This window comes from Bombina bombina, chromosome 3, assembly GCF_027579735.1.
Source record: "Bombina bombina isolate aBomBom1 chromosome 3, aBomBom1.pri, whole genome shotgun sequence".
Classification (NCBI taxonomy): Eukaryota; Metazoa; Chordata; class Amphibia; order Anura; family Bombinatoridae; genus Bombina; species Bombina bombina.
The window spans coordinates 908,930,460-908,942,995 of record NC_069501.1 but is presented as its reverse complement, the minus strand read 5'-3'; positions in this window follow the sequence as shown (position 1 = coordinate 908,942,995).

Below are 12,536 nucleotides of genomic sequence, written 5' to 3'. Positions count from 1 at the left end.
TAAAATAATTACTGTACCATGTATTAGCTTTCATGCTCAGAATATAAATTATATTATAAATTCCTAATTATAAGTTATTATTTAATAGTATCATGGCAATCTCAGCTGGTTTCTACTGGAGGCTACAGTGAGCAGATTCCCTAATAACTTAATAGATCAAAACGCAGGCAAACTGTACATTATTTTATATTTTATTTTTATTATTTATTATATTTATTAATTTTTGTTTGTTTTTTCAAATAGTTTTTACTGAGATTTACCAAAACAAATTAAAACAGTCACTGTATGATATACAATACATGGCCAATAAAAGAGCATATAGTGACTCAAGCTAAATGAGAAAGTATAACACTATGGGGTAAATTTACTAAAGTGCGAGCGGACATGATATGATGTAGCGTATCATGTCCACTGCACATTGATAAATATTTATCATTGCACCAGCAGTTCTTGTGAACTGCTGGTGCAATACCGCACCCTGCAGATTTTCGGCCAATTGGCCGCTAGCAGGGGGTGTCAAGCAACCTGATCGTATTTGATTGGGTTGATTTCTGTCCGCCACCTCAGAGCCGGCGGACAGGTTATGGAGCAGAGGTCTTTAGACCGCTGCTTCATAACTTCTGTTTCCGGCGAGCCTGAAGGTTTGCCGGAAACACAGGGCATCAAGCTCCATACGGAGCTTGATAAATAGGCTCCTATGCCTTAGATAAGAATTTTACTTAAATTATAAAACTGTGAGAAAATATATGAACATCAGATTTTTCATACAAAAATTATATATAAGAAATGTTTTATCTGATGTAAAGGTAGGTGAATTAAAACCACAGGATAGAACATAAGTACTATAAAATAAACCAGGATGGTTGGAAATAACTATAGTAAGAAGAATATATAAGGGCATGGGGTGATGCGCAGAGGTCAGTTTGGAGTTCCATGCAAAATTCACATTATTGAAGGGAGAAAGCAGGTAGGTAAATACATAGGAGCCTATCTATCAAGTTCTCACCAGAAATAGCAGTTATGAAGCAGCAGTCTTAAGACCACTGCTCCATAACCCTGTCCACCTGCTCTGAGCAGGCGGACAGACATTGACGGAATTCAACCTGACCGTGTACGATCGGGTTGATTGACAGCCCCTGCTGGCGGCCAATTGGCCGCGAGTCTGCAGGGGGTGGCGTTGCACCAGCTCACAAGAGCTGCTGGTGCAATGCTGAATATGGAGAGTGTATTGCTCTCCGCATTCAGCGAGGTCTGTTGGACCTGATCCCCACTGTCGGATCAGGTCCGACATACCTTAGATAGATATCCCCCATAGAAATTATTATGATTTTTCTACTGTCTTTTCAAATAAAAGAGTTAAAAGAATTGTTTTGATGCAAGATAAACGTGATGTGTGAATCTGCCATATGAAGTAAATATGCATAAGGTAAATAAGGTGTCTTACACCTTCAAGTCCCCTCACTTCCAGTCCTGAAGACCTTCCAGAAAATGTAAGGAGGCCTGTGTCACTGATAGCATTATTTGCTTCTAGTAACATGTATATGTCATTTTCTACCAGTAAAATAAAACTATTGTATATTTTGAAACAAGTAAGCCCACCAACAAATTTCAAGATTAATCAATGTGACCTGGAGAGGTAAACTGTTTAGAAACTACAGTGACAATAGTGAGAGCATTTTAGATATTCCCAAGGGTAACAGCTATTCAGCCAATATGCTACAATATTCATTTGATTTTGAAAAAATACAAAGTACAATTAATGTTTTTTACTTTCTTTACAATTTGTAACTCCAATGCCATTTTTGCTTTGCAAGTTCATTACAAGCAAATAGCACTAATGGATCCTTTAGCTAATCTCGTCTGTGCTGAGAGCTTAAGAGAATTGAGCTTTTAGTGCCCCGTGACATTATAATAATAATGTTAGCTTATATTTTTTTTATTTTTATATTAATAATGAAACTAACAGGTAGTATATGGTAAAATTTATATTGAATCTTACTATTTGCTGTTAATATTTTTATCTTACTATGTAAAGATCAGTGCACTGCTAACATATAAAGGAATTAGATGTTTTGTAAATAGTGTTCAATATTACAGAAAATTACTTAAATATGTGTTAAAAAGAAATTAGGGTTTAAAATCTTGCAAAACTCCCTGCTATAGTGTTTTGTTTTTTGGTAACTGGGACCATAATAGCTTATCACAGATTAATATAAATTATTCAATATTTTATTGTATTATTATTATTATTAATGATAGCTGATTTTCAATGCTTAGAACTATCACACCTTCAACTTATGTAAATAGATGATAAGCAAAATTTTTAGGGTGCTGGTGCAGCTAATGTAGTGTAGGAATAAAGAGCTTTCATAATTAATGTGATAGAGATCTAAAAAAAAGCTTTACCCCTCATCTCATGTGTACAGATGATGCTATTAAGTGTTCTATTTTCAATCATCCATTACGGAATACCATACTGTATCTTCTTTGAATGTCAATATACTTCAAGAAGACCCTAACTGGAATATTCTCCAATAAAAGAATATTACTGTTTCCATGGTTGTAAGGATAAATCTGCATGACCTCATCATGTCTGTCTAGCATCATTTTTTCATGTTAAACCTCATTTACCATAAAACATATTTATTCAGTTTGTTATTGGTGTAAAGTATGTTACATTTGTAGATAAAGTCTAGACAGAAATTGATGATTTCAATTGAGGTTTTGAGCGTTACTGCATTATATTTTCTGTAAGTGCAAATTTCATAATAATAAAAAAAAAAAAATCTCAAACAAACTAAGTCATAACAACATTTAATTTAATGCCCACTTATTGCTCCGTTCAGCAATTTTGATGAAGTACATCAGAAGGATATTGAGGGAAAATATTTCCTAATCATCAAGCAGCCACAGCATGACATTTTGTGCTTTTGAATGTCTCCAATTTTGAAACATAGACAAACCCAGATTGTTTCCCCTTTACATAGGTTTTGTAACATGCTAGCATACTTAAATAGTGTGTATATGGTTAAAAGAAAGTCTTAGTAGATTCATAACAAAACATAAAGTCAACGTATATTTTAAAGACTGAAAATTTGTAATTTGCTCATCTTTTATGAAAGATGTTTCTTTGACCTTCTCTTGAACAAAACATAATATGAGACACATCACAGGAAAATAAAATAAAAAAAATATGCAAAATGCATTGGAGAAATGAGGCCAGAGAAAGATTAGGAAAATGCGGTCATTTTTTGACATGTATCAGTCAAATAACTGATATTTAAATGTAAAATAAAATGAATATTAATGCCAGGAAAGGATATGAGGTAATTAAATCTTGAAGATGGGATAGCAACCAGGAAAATATTTCAGCATATATGAACATGACACGGATTGTAAAACAGGATGTGTTTTGTTTGAAATACAGTGAATGGTTGATAACACTTGTACATTATTCAAGGAGTTCAAAATCAACAAAGGATTTCAAGAACCCCAGGCTTTTACATAAGGCAAAATGTAACTTTAAGCCAATATGAATTATTTCCATAAAACAGTAATAAATGAATGCATTATAACCATATAAAAAATGTCTGCACTCTATAAATGTTAAGAAAATGGCAACTATATTTTTATACATGAAAATGATTTCCTCTTAAACATAAAAGTGTTGCTGAAGAAGAAAGAGGCTGCATCAGATGAAGAAATGTATATGAAAGTTATTTGCCATTAATAATTTGGCATATTAGGCCAATTTCAAAATAGATATGACTAACTAAAATATTATTCATAGTAGTTGTAGCAATAATAATAATAACAACAAAAGCTAACATAAATAATAAGCCTTGGGACCGAATTATAAAGCTCCGAATGGAGTTTGATGCCCGTTTCCGTGCGAGCCTAAAGACTGCTGCTCCTTAACTTGATCCTATACGATCGGCTGATTGACACCGCCTGCTAGCGGCCGATTGGCTGCAAATCTGCAGGTGATGGCATTGCACAAGCAGTTCGCAAGAACTGCTTGTGCAACGATAATTGTATACTGTTGGCATTTAACGATGTGCGGCAGCCATGATACGCTACATCGTATCATGCCTGCTCGCACTTTCATAAATCGGCCCTTGGTATTCTCTTATAAAATATATTTGTTGCTGAATATGATTACATTTTATCCTTGATTTTTTTTAAACCTCAAGAAGTTTGTTAAAGGGACATCCCAGCCAAAATTGGAGAGCACTTGGGTGCATTTCAGTTCTGAAAAACACAATTTATGCTTACCTGATAAATGTATTTCTCTTGTGGTGTATCCAGTCCACGGATCATCCATTACTTGTGGGATATTCTCATTCCCAACAGGAAGTTGCAAGAGGACACCCACAGCAGAGCTGTAATATAGCTCCTCCCCTAACTGTCATAGCCAGTCATTCGACCGAAAACAAGCTGAGAAAGGAGGAACCATAGGGTGCAGTGGTTACTGTAGTTTAAATTTAAAAATTACCTGCCTTAAAATGACAGGGCGGGCCATGGACTGGATACACCACAAGAGAAATAAAAAAATCAGGTAAGCATAAATTGTGTTTTCTCTTGTAAGGTGTATCCAGTCCACGGATCATCCATTACTTGTGGGATACCAATACCAAAGCTAAAGTACACGGATGAAGGGAGGGACAAGGCAGGAACTTAAATGGAAGGTACCACTGCCCGTAAAACCTCTCCCCCAAATATAGCCTCCGAAGAAGCAAAATTATCAAATTTGTAAAATTTTGAAAAAATATGAAGCGAAGACCAAGTCGTCGCCTTGCAAATCTGATCAAAAGAAGCCTCATTTTTAAAGGCCCAAGTGGAAGCCACAGCTCTAGTGGAATGAGCTGTAATCCTTTCAGGAGGTTGCTGTCCAGCAGTCTCATAGGCTAAGCGGATTAAGCTTCTTAGTCAAAAAGAAAAAGAGGTTGCCGAAGCCTTTTGACCTCTCCTCTGTCCAGAGTAGACAACAAACAAAGCAGATGTTTGATGAAAATCTTTAGTAGCTTGTAAGTAAAACTTTAAAGCACGGACCACGTCTAAATTGTGTAACACAAGGATGGAACAACAATCTCTTGATTGATATTCTTGTTAGATACCACCTTAGGTAAGAACCCAGGTTTGGTATGCAGGACTACCTTATCCATATGAAAAATCAGATAAGGAGAATCACATTGTAAGGCAGATAGCTCAGAGACTCTACGAGCCGAGGAAATAGCTACCAAAAAAAGAACTTTCCAAGATAAAAGCTTGATATCTATGGAATGAAGAGGTTCAAACGGAACTCCTTGAAGAACCTTAAGAACCAAGTTTAAGCTCCATGGTGGAGCAACAGGTTTAAACACAGGCTTGATTCTAACTAAAGCCTGACAAAATGCCTGAACGTCTGGAACATCTGCCAGACGCTTAACTAGCTGACAATCCTTTTTCCAAACCTTCTTGGAGAAAAGATAATATCCTAGCAATCCTGGCCTTACTCCATGAGAAACCCTTAGATTCACAACAATAAAGATATCTACGCCATACCTTATGGTAAATTTTCCTGGTGACAGGCTTTCGTGCCTGTCTTAAGGTATCAATAACTGACTCGGAGAAGCCACGCTTTGATAAAATCAAGCGTTCAATCTCCAGGCAGTCAGCCTCAGAGAAATTAGATTTGGATGGTTGAAAGGACCCTGAAGTAGAAAGTCCTGTTTCAGAGGCAGAGACCATGGTGGAAAGGATGACATGTCCACTAGATCTGCATACCAGGTCCTGCGTGGCCACGCAGGTGCTATCAGAATCACTGATGCTCTCTCCTGCTTGATCTTGGCAATCAGTCGAGGGAGCAGAGGAAACGGTGGAAACACATAAGCCAGGTTGAAAGACCAGGGCGCTGCTAGAGCATCTATCAGTGTCGCCTTAGGATCCCTGGACCTGGATCCGTAACACGGAAGCTTGGCGTTCTGGCGAGACGCCATGAGATCCAGTTCTGGTTTGCCCCAACGATGAATCAGTTGTGCAAATGCCTCCGGATGGAGTTCCCACTCTCCCGGATGAAAAGTCTGACGACTTAGAAAATCCGCCTCCCAGTGCTCTACACCTGGGATATGGATAGCTGATAGGTGGCAAGAGTGAATCTCTGCCCAGCGAATTATATTTGAAATGTCTAACATCTCTAGGGAACTTCTCGTTCCCCCTTGATGGTTGATGTAAGCTACAGTCGTGATGTTGTCCGACTGAAATCTGATGTACCTCAGAGTTGCTAACTGAGGCCAAGCCTGAAGAGCCTTGAATATCGCTCTTAGTTCCAGAATATTTAATGGAAGGAGAAACTCCTCCTGAGTCCACGATCCCTGAGCCTTCAGGGAGTTCCAGACTGCACCCCAACCTAGAAGGCTGGCATCTGTCGTAACAATTGTCCTATCTGGCCTGCGAAAAGTCATACCTTTGGACAGATGGACCCGAGATAGCAACCAGAGAAGAGAATCTCTGGTCTCTTGGTCCAGATTCAGTTGAGGGGACAAATCTGTGTAATCCCCGCTCCACTGACTGAGCATGCATAGTTGCAGCGGTCTGAGATGTAAGCGTGCAAACGGCACTATGTCCATTGCCGCTAACATTAAGCCGATTAATTCCATACACTGAACCACCGAAGGGCGCGGAATGGAATGAAGAACCCGGCAGGAATTTAGAAGCTTTGATAACCTGGACTCCGTCAGGTGAATTTTCATTTCTACAGAATCTATCAGAGTCCCTAGAAAGGAAACTCTTGTGAGTGGGGATAGAGAACTCTTTTCCTCGTTCACTTTCCACCCATGCGACCACAGAAATGCCAGTACTACGTCCGTATGAGACTTGGCAATTTGGAAGTTTGACACCTGTATCAGGATGTCGTCTAAATAAGGGGCTACTATGCCCCACGGCCTTAGGACCGCCATAAGTGACCCTAGAACCTTTGTAAAGATTCTTGGGGCTGTAGCTAATCCCAAGGGAAGAGCTACAACTGGTAATGCCTGTCTTAAAAGGCAAACCTGAGAAACTGATGATGATCTTTGTGTATCGGAATGTGAAGATAAGCATCCTTTAGATCCACTGTAGTCATATATTGACCCTCCTGGATCAGTGGTAGGATGGTACGAATAGTTTCCATCTTGAACGACGGAACTTTGAGGAATTTGTTTAAGATCTTTAGATCCAAAATTGGTCTGAAGGATCCCTCTTTTTTGGGAACCACAAACAGATTTGAGTAAAAACCCTGTCCCTCCTTTGGAACTGGATGGATCACTCCCATAACTAGGAGGACTCGTACACAGTGTAAGAATGCCTCTCTCTTTATTCGGTGTGCAGATAATTGTGAAAGGTGAAATCTCCCTTTTGGGGGGGAAGCTTTGAAGTCCAGAAGATATCCCTGGGATATAATTTCCAACGCCCAGGGATCCTGAACATCTCTTGCCCACGCCTGGGCAAAGAGTGAAAGTCTGCCCCCTACTAGATCTGTTCCCAGATAGGGGGCCGTTCCTTCATGCTTTCTTAGAGGCAGCAGCAGGCTTTTTTACCTGCTTACCTTTTTTCAATGTCAGGTTGGGTCTCCAGACCGTCTTTGATTGAGCAAAATTTCCCTCTTGTTTATTATTAGAGGAAGTTGATGCCACACCTGCCTTGAAGTTTTGAAAGGCACGAAAATTAGACTGTTTGGCCCTAGATTTGGACCTGTCCTGAGGAAGGGCATGACCTTTTCCTCCAGTGATATCAGCAATAATCTCCTTCAATCAGGCCCGAATAGGGTCTGCCCCTTGAAGGGAATGTTAAGTAGCTTAGATTTTGAAGTCACGTCAGCTGACCATGATCTAAGCCATAGCGCTCTGCGCGCCTGTATAGCAAAACCAGAATTCTTAGCCGTTAGTTTAGTCAAATGAACAATGGCATCAGAATAAAAGAATTGGCTAGCTTAAGTGCTCTAAGTTTGCCAAGTATGTCATCCAATGGAGTCGCTACCTGTAAAGCCTCTTCCAGAGACTCAAACCAGTACGCCGCAGCAGCAGTGACAGGGGCAATGCATGCAAGGGGCTGTAGGATAAAACCTTGTTGAATAAATATTTTCTTAAGGTAAACTCTAATTTTTTATCCATTGGATCTAAAAAAAAAAAAAGCACAACTGTCCTCGACAGGGATAGTAGTACGCTTTACTAGAGTAGAAACTGCTCCCTCCACCTTAGGGACTGTCTGCCATAAGTCCCATGTGGTGGCGTCTATTGGAAACATTTTTCTAAAAATAGGAGGGGAAGAGAACGGCACACCTGGTCTATCCCATTCCTTATTAATAATTTCTGTAAACCTTTTAGGTATTTGGAAAAACATCAGTACATCGGCACTGCAAAGTATTTATCCAGTCTACACAATTTCTCTGGCACTGCAATGGTATCACAGTCATTCAGAGCAGCTAAAACCTCCCTAAGCAACACGTGGAGGTGTTCAAGCTTAAATTTAAATGTAGAAATATTAGAATCAGGTATCTTTCCTGAGTCATTAACATCACTCACTGACTAAAGCTCTCTTTCCTCAGCTTCTGCATATTGTGAGGCAGTATCAGACATGGTTCTTAAAGTGTCAGTATGCTCTGCATTTTGTCTCACCCCAGAGCTATCTCGCTTACCTCTAAGTTCAGGTAGTCTGGCTAATACCGCTGACAGTGTATTATCCATGACTGCCGCCATGTCTTGTAAAGTAAACGCTATGGGCGCCCTAGATGTACTTGGCGCCATTTGAGCGTGAGTCCCTTAAGCGGGAGTCAAAGGGTCTGACACGTGGGGAAAGTTAGTCAGCATAACTTCCCCCTCATCAGATTCCTCTGGTGATACATTTTTTAAAGACAGAAAATGATCTTTATTGCATAAAATGAAATCAGTACATTTGGTACACATTCTAAGAGGGGGTTCCACCATGGCTTTTAAACATAATAAACAAGGAGTTTCTTCTATGTCAGACATGTTTATACAGACTAGCAATGAGACTAGCAAGCTTGGAAAACACTTTAAATCAAGTTAACAAGCAAATATAAAAAACGGTACTGTGCCTTTAAGAGAAACAAATTTTGTCAGAATTTGAAAAACAGTGAAAAAATGCAGTAAATCAAACGAAATTTTTACAGTGTGTATAATAGGCTAACAGAGCATTGCACCCACTTGCAAATGGATGATTAACCCCTTAGTTCAAAAAACTGATCAAAAAAATGAAATAAACGTTTTTTAACAGTCACAACCAACTGCCACAGCAAGCTGTGGCCCTACCTTCCCCAATAAACGACTTTGGAAAGCCTTTGGGCCCTTTAGAGATGTCCTATAGCATACAGGGGACTCCTGAGGGAAGCTGGATGTCACAGTTTGTAATTTTAACTGCACCAACTGTAACTTTTATACTACAACAGTGGAAATTGTTTCTAGTCAAAATTTAAGCCAGCCATGTGGAAAAAAACTAGGCCCCAATAAAGTTTTATCACCAAAGCATATATAAAAACGATTAAACATGCCAGCAAACGTTTTATATTGTAAATATCATAAGGGTATTACCCCTGGGAGTAAGCATGATACCAGTCGTTATTAAATCCCTGTATTTAGGCTTAACTTACATTAATCCGGTATCAGCAGCATTTTCTAGTGTTTTCCATCTCTAGAAAAAATTATAACTGTACATACCTGATAGCAGAATAAACTGCACGCCATTCTCTCGCTGAAGTTACCTCATCTGTGTAATCCCCTCAGACATATGTGAGAATAGCAATGGATCTTAGTTACAACCTGCTAAGATCATAGAAACCTCAGGCAGATTCTTCTTCTCTTTACTGCCTGAGATAAAATAGCACAACTCCGGTACTATTTAAAAATAACAAACTTTTGATTGAAGAAAATAAACTAGCTATATTTAACCACTCTCTCCTACAACGTCCTTGCTTGTTGAGAGTTGCAAGAGAATGACTGTCTATGACAGTTAGGGGAGGAGCTATATTACAGCTCTGCTGTGGGTGTCCTCTTGCAACTTCCTGTTGGGAATGAGAATATCCCACAAGTAATGGATGATCCGTGGACTGGATACACCTTACAAGAGAAAGAAGCATTTTTGCAATATACATGTATTAACAAAATAGTTTCTAGTAAAAGTTATATTTATTTCAAGAGTGTACTTTAAGTATGCTCCATGCATCAGCATATTAAACTCATTACTTGCTTAGAGAGCATAAGATGCTTGTAGCATCTGTTAATGACTCAATTTGCATCATGACATGATACAAGCCCTCCTGGCTATTTGAGCAGCTGCAATATATAAAATGCTGCTCTACTGAGAATATCTAGCTATGCTTCACATACACATGTAGAAAAAAATATTGACTAAAACAGTGATAACTTTAACTAGAAGCATTTTGCCAACATATGTATATTGTAAATATGTTTCTATATATCTCCCTTAAATAGTATTTACTATAGTGTCAAATGTTCACCATAACAAAATAACGGAATGTAATTCTTTCCATATGTTTTAGAAAATACTGCATAACATAAAAGGCCCTATTTACAGGTGGACAAGGTTCCTAACTGTCCACCAATTATCACCATGAGTGGGCCACCTGCATTTAACATTGCACAAGGATATCATTGTGCAAAGCTAACCCCTGCACTTATGAGAAGCAGGGCCTGTCAATCACCCCAAACAAACAGATGATCACTGCTTCTTAAAGTGTGGTAAGCAGGCTTCTTAAATGTATCCCACAGAATGTGATTCAATCAAAATTTAAGCTATTACATTTTTTGGATGTTGACTTAAGTTTCTGTGAGTTGTAAATGATAAGGGCCTTGATTCCAATCTTACTGCTAAACCCATGTATAAAGGGGACATGCTAGAGAAAAAAACACATGCTCTAAGTTATTAGAGAATCTAAATTTGACATTATTACTATATGGTTAACTTCCAGATAGGTATATTCCTATATAGAAGCCTCAAGCATTGCAGCTCCCAAGTAGAACACAGCCAGTGAGCCAATCTGGAGCAACAGTTGAATGTAGCCACCAATCAGATCTCCTTTTTTCCCTTTCTATGCACACATGATTCCTTGCCTTGTCTCTGTATACCAAAGCCCAATACTCAGGGCCGATATTAAAAGTATTGTGATAATAGTGATATTTTAAAAAAGGATCCCTCTTGCAATTGAGATTGGCTGTGAAATGCTATAAAAGGCTTAAATCAGTGTTTGGGGGCAATCTTGCCAAGAGGCATTTCACTATACTTCTCTGTGGATTTAATGCTTCTCTGACACTCTCGGAATTTTAAAACCAGGATCACCCCCTGCATTGAAAGTGTAATGTAAATTATACCTTTACTCAATATTAAAAGGCAGAACAGAAACTCAACCCCTTTTGTTACAATAAAATAGTGAAACTGGGACATGAATAATAAACCTCTAGGAGCTGGGGGATTGTAGGTGTATTTCACATGTGTATGCAGTTTATTATATGTATATATTTTACTGTCTAAAGTATTTTTTGTTTAATTAAACTTATTTATAACTTTGTGTTCTTTTTAAGGAACATTTTGTGCATGAGATATTAATATACAGACAGTAACCACGTTTTTTTTATTAGTTTTTTTGGAATTGATGGCTTTTTAAAAAAAATTATTTTTATAGTTGCTATAAGTTCATGCTGTACTGAAAATGTTTTACTTCTAATATTACCACAAAACTGTAACAAATTTTAATATAGAACACGTTTGTTACAATGTGGTCGCAATATTAGAAGTAAAACACTTTCACCAAAGTGTGAACTTATAGCAGCTATAAAAATACAATTTTGAAACACCATCTGCATTAACCATAACCTCCTAACTGATGCTACACTTAATTCAAACCACCCCACACACACAAACACACTTAGCCCCATAACTGCTAGATTGGCTGCTGCCCTTAACCCCTTAAACACTTAATCATCCACAACAATTAACCTCCTAACTGCAACTCACCCACTGCAATTAACCCCCTAACCCCTACCCCATACTGTTGGACCCCCATGCATTGAATTGGAGTGCATGTAACACCCCTAACTGCAACCCCTATGGCATTTAACCCCCTAAATGTAGCAACCCACTGCAATTAACCACCTTCTCCCACAACAACAAAACCCACCTAACCTTAAAGGGACACTAAAGCCAAATTTTTTCTTTCATGATTCATGATAGAGCATGCAATTTTAATCAACTTTCTTATTTACTCCTATTATCAATGTTTCTTCGTTCTCTTGATATCTTTATTTAAAAAGCAGAAATGTAACGCATAGGAGCCGGCCCATTTTTGATTAAGAACCTGGGTTATGCTTGCTTATTGGTGGGTAAATGTAAGCCTCCAATAAGCAAGCACTATCCATGGTGATTAACCTAAAATGGGCTGGCTGCTAAGATTTACATTCCTACTTTTAAAATAAAGATAGTAAGAGAACAAAGAAAAATTGATAATAGGAGTAAATTAGAACGTTGATTAAAATTTCATGCTCTAT